The 5,032-nt window shown below is 53.5% G+C and overlaps 1 long non-coding RNA gene across 1 annotated transcript; it reads right to left on the bottom strand.

The window, feature by feature from the left end:
- Window positions 1-554: 554 nt before the first annotated feature.
- Window positions 555-3,886, bottom strand: LOC120231253. The gene is made up of 3 exons (XR_005528291.1): window positions 3,802-3,886; window positions 3,656-3,715; window positions 555-1,014 (listed from the first exon to the last, which is right to left on the bottom strand). It is a non-coding gene; the product is annotated as an uncharacterized LOC120231253 (long non-coding RNA).
- Between the last annotated feature and the right edge of the window lie 1,146 nt (window positions 3,887-5,032).

The following is a 5,032-nucleotide window of genomic DNA, read 5'->3' as shown; positions in this document are numbered from 1 at the left end:
CAGACCCAAAGCCTGGCTTTCATATTTGATCTCCACTTTTGCTTGATCCCCACATCCAAACCCATCAGCAATCCTGGGGCCTGTTCGACTTCAAAAATATTTCCATCTCTTGTCCACTCTTCCTCCCATCTCTCCTGGGCTTTGCGGCTTCCTCGTTCCCCTCCAGTGCCTCCAATTCGTGCCGCTCCCGGCAGCCAGGATGAGCTTTGACACAACACGTGGGATCATGCTGTCTCTCTGCCTACACCCTCCCCACTCGCAGCATCGAGCCCGCCCTCCTCGCCGGCCTCCTGACACCTCTTCCTCCTCCTCGAGGCCCTTCTCGCCCCCTGTACACACTGACCCTCCTGTTCCTTGAACATATCAGTTTCATGTCTGCCTTGGGGACTTTGCACTTGCTGTTCCCTCTTTCTGGGACATTATGGCTCCACCCCTTCGTGTGGATGCCTCCTCCTCACCTTTTAGGACTCGGCTCAAATATCACCTCCTCCAAGAGGCCTCCCTTGAGTACCACCTCTTGACGATATCACTTACATCAACAATTATGTCACTTTTTAGTTTCTCCTGCTAAATTTATTCTATTTGTTTACTTGTTTATTGCCTTTCTCCCTCTCTAGGATTCCAGGAGAGCAGGAACCTTGTCTGGGTGATTTACCACCTCATGCTCATGTCTAGTGTTTGGGGTTCAATACATGTTTGTTAAATAATTGAATGGACAAACGTTCCAACTCCGCCTTTTCTAAACTTGTAGGGATTTTGCAACTTCTCTTACATAGTCAGGAGCCCGGTAATCTGTTTGCGTTCTCATTCCAAGGATTTTAGGCTTGCTTGGCCAATCAAGACACCACTTATCAATTCTTGGTAGTCTCATCCCTGCCAACAGGGCGCAGAGCACACGGTGGGTTCTTGGGGACACATTTGTGGGACTGGGTTGGGGAATTCAGCCTGGCTCCTGTTGATTATCCAGGTGACTTCAAGCAAGTCAAGATATCTTTTGCTGTGTATATTCTGCGTCTGGAAAGATAAAGAGGTTTGTACAGATAGTCTCTAAGATTCTGTTTGACTTTCAAGGACCAGAATGGACTTAACTAGCTCAGGGAGGTTTTGTGCGTTGGGAGTGGGTGGGGGTAGGTGGTGAGCAGTTTGGAGGGGGGCTCAGATAGGACTTCCTTCCCAGGGCCTTGCAGACTGGCTTTGGGGGACCCTTTGGCTGAGATTTGTTCCCTGAAGTTTAGGATTTGCCCCTTGTCGTTTCCTGCTTCCTGGGGTCTGTGGCCAAGGAGGCGTGGCTTCAGGACTGTGACAGCTCCTCTCTTTTTCTAGTCTGTCATGGTGCAAACATCTACCACCGGAGGCAAATGAACTGCTGAAATTACTCACACGGACTTGGGGATATGCCAATGAATGTATCTGGGGAGAGAAAGGCCTTTGTTTTTGCCTTCTCCAGGGATCTGTGGCCCCTAATGGTGAGGAACCCATATTTAGAAGGGGGACGAAGATGAGTAATAGAAGGAGGAAGAGGAAGAAGAGAGAGTACCCTATTTCCCAATTTTTTTGTGTCTCTTTTGGACCTGTTTCCTCCTCAGCAAATTAGAAATTTGGCTGATACTGGAGTACCATCCAGGTTTTAGAATCATGATGCCTACTTTAATTTTAGGTGCCTTATCTCATTCATTCTTTCCAAAAGCTCTGTGAAAGGGTTCTCTGTAGGCATCCCTGTTTTCCAGATGACAAGGTTTGGTGAGGTTTGGTGACTGGCCTGAGGTCCCAGAGCCTGTGGAGGGCAGACCGGGCATGGAACCCGGCTTCTGTCTTGGGGGAGGGGGAGGGTGTCTCCCACTGGCAGTCCGGGCCAAAGAGAGTAAGCAGAGGGAGGATGAGGAGGTGGAGGAGGAAGAAGAGGTCATCCCCGAGTGGAAATCTCAGTTCCTTCCATTGAATCCAGAAGGCCTCCTGGAGAAGGGGGGGTGTTTGGGGAGCAGGGGAGCTGGGCTGTGGAGTCAGGGAGGCCCAGGCAGCTAGAAGCATCCTTTCTGGTGGGTTCTCAGGTATTTATGGCTCTTCAGATGGCTGGAATGCAGGTGTGGGTTCGCTATCGGACTTTGGGCTCTGCCGCAGGCCCCAGGCTGGGGAGACTTTTCGGAATGTGCCCCTTGCCTTTCAAAGCCACCTTTGGCCTCACCTGCTGTTTACCCTCCTCTTCCTCCCCCTCTACCCTCCCCCCCACCCCTTGGCAGCCTGAGCCAGTGCCAGGAAATTGTTGGTCAAAGGTGAGGTCACCAAGAACCTGGAGAAACAACAGGTCCTCAATAACTTTGTTTATCTGCCTTATAATGTTCCTCCTGTCCCTTCTCATGAACTGTGTCTCCTGCTCCCTTAGAAGCTCAGACTCTATGAGCAGAGTTTGGGGATATTTCTTCCAGACTGAGCCTTCAGAGATGTTCCCCACTCTTCAGGCTATGTGGCCACCTGAGTTTAGATGCCGGTTTCCTAGTGAAGCTATAAGCTCCTGGTGGGAAGGGCAGTGTTTCTTTACCATTGTATCCCCAAAGCCTGCTTGGGACAGCGTCTGCTTTAACCCATATGGGTGAATGGAGGAATGAGCCTAGTGTCCTGAGTCTACAGCTCAGAACTCACCTCCTCTAGGAAACCTCCTGGGATTACTTCCACCCTGTTCTTATCAACCTCTCACTCCTACCTTTGGTCTGCCTGTCTATCCTGTCCCGACTTCTACTCACTGTTGTTTTTATTTCAGATGTATATTAACCACAAGTGAGCTCTGCGAAGGCAGAGACCGTATCTTCTAATTCTCCCGTGTGGCCCCCTTAACCCTCCTAAGGCCAGTGCTGCTCACACAGCAGACCCCTAATTGATGCTTACTAACTAACTGGCCTGCGGGATCTGGGCCAAAGTGGGGGCCGGGAAGGTCAGATTATTTCTCAAGGTCACCCAGCTTTTGAATGAAAGAGCTTGGGCCTGCCCTGGCCTAACGTGTCCATCATTACTCGGACCTGGGGCTCCTTTTGTGTGTAGTGCTGATATTTAAAAACCATCTACCTTTATTCATTTTTCACTCAAAAGATGTCTGGCCGGAGCCTTCGATGTGTCAGGCAAGGGGCTCATTCTGGTTCTCAGAGTTGGAGGCAATATAGTTCCTAACCCCAAAGAGGTGCAGTCCCCAGTGCTGGAGCCAAACGCTGGGGCAGTCCGAGAAAGCTTCCCCGAGGAGGCGGCACACAGGCCCTTAAAGATTCCTACACAAACCATTCATTCGGTGTAAGCTGTTTAAGAGAGTTCCTGCCCATCTTCATTAGCCTGTGACCCGACTGGGGGCCTGGTTCATGGGGTGGAGGAGAATGGAGGCCATTTCCTGCATCAGCAACCCCTGCTCCATCTGGAGCCTTGCGCACCACCTCACAACGAGAGGGCCCGTCCGCTGCAGGCAGACATGCTGGCTCAGAGATGGGCAGAGATACTCCGGAGGCCCTGCAGTGACTCAGGGTAGAACCGGGTCCAGAATCCAAGTGCTCTGACTCCCACCCAGGCTCTCTCCCAGAGATCGCCCACCTCCCTTTGCCTTGACTAGGCCAGTGCCTTCGCGGGGCGGCACTCAGGCTCTGGGCTGGGTGCTAGGCACACATAGGGTGGTGCTTACCAGTGTCCCCTCCTCGCACAGTGGCAGATGGGCACCGAAAGACGGCCCCGGCTGAGACACCTGTTGGAAGGAGGCGGGGGGTATGAATGAAGCCTAGGAACTGGGACAGAGAGGATGCCATTAGAGATAGCATGCGTGTTGGAGACCTGTGTGCACAGCCGAGTGAGTTCCCATTTCTTGGGAGCAGGGCAAACCTGTCGGAGGAAGGGAGGGGGAAAGGGACTCCCTGGCTGTGGGCCTGCCTGAGCAGGCTGCCTGCGGCTCCCAGGCCTTGTTTTCCCCAGCAGCCTCAGGGCACAAAGTCCAGTGGGGTGATTGTGTCATCTCTTCCCAGGGCAGCCTTAAAGGGCCAGGACCTTCTCTCGGGGCTAATGGCTACCTGTCTGGTCACCAATAGTTCCAGATGTCAGTGTTTATGCAGATGGGTGGGAGGTGGTGACAGAGGGGTGGCCTGGGGCGGGCCTGGGGAGACGCCTGAAGAGGAAGATGGTGGCTCCTTTGAACACACCCTCTCAGAGGCTTCCTCCTCTCCCGGCTGGCCTTGGGCCACGTGTGTCTTTAAGGGCAGACAGCCCAGGGAACTTGTGAGCCCAAAAGGGAGGGTAAAGTCCAGGGTGCTGCTCCCCCCCAGCTCTGACAGGAGAGCAGTTTGGGAGAGGAAACACCTGCTGGGCTTAGGACTCCCACTGTAGGGGTGGGGGGTCTTCTAGCCAAACCCAGAGGGAAGAGCATGTCCTGGGATTCTGGCAGGTCAGGCCTGGGCTAGGCAGGTCCCGGCCCCTCACCCCCAACCACCAGACGTACTCATGTCCCACGCACTTGGAAGATACCCCAGCATCGCCCCAGCCCGATCTGGCGACCCCTCAGTCTTTCCATTCTCCATCTTTGTCCCACCCCGCCCCCCAGTCTTGAGAAGCAGAATAAGTAATAACACAGTTACAAGGGCCACCCTTTGTTGGGCCCTGGGGACATCTGTGCATTCTCTTGTAATCCTCCAACAGCCCCGGGAGAAGGGTGCAAATCTCACCCCCATGTTTACCAGAGTGCACAAGGGAGAGCTTATGTAACTGCTCGAGATCACACAAAGAGCCAGGGGCAGAGCGGGACCCGACCCCTGGTCCGTGTTGCATCAAAGTGTTGTACGTTTTGCCACTGTGGGTGATGGGCTGCGGCCCTGCTATTTCTCAGCAGGCCGGCTTAGCCAAGCCTCCAGCAGGCGGGCTTTCAGGGGTTGCCCCATCCAGCCCGGCAAAGGATGGATGAATAAGCAAAATGCCGCCTCTCCAGGCAGTAGAATATTATCCAGCCCTCCAAAGGACGGAGATTCTAACCTACACCACACCGTGGGCGAAACTTGAGGATATTTTGCTAAGTGCG

Source organism: Hyaena hyaena, unplaced genomic scaffold (assembly GCF_003009895.1).
Source record: "Hyaena hyaena isolate Hyena2069 unplaced genomic scaffold, ASM300989v1 scaffold_55, whole genome shotgun sequence".
Classification (NCBI taxonomy): domain Eukaryota; kingdom Metazoa; phylum Chordata; class Mammalia; order Carnivora; family Hyaenidae; genus Hyaena; species Hyaena hyaena.
This window is presented reverse-complemented; position numbering and strand designations above follow the sequence as displayed.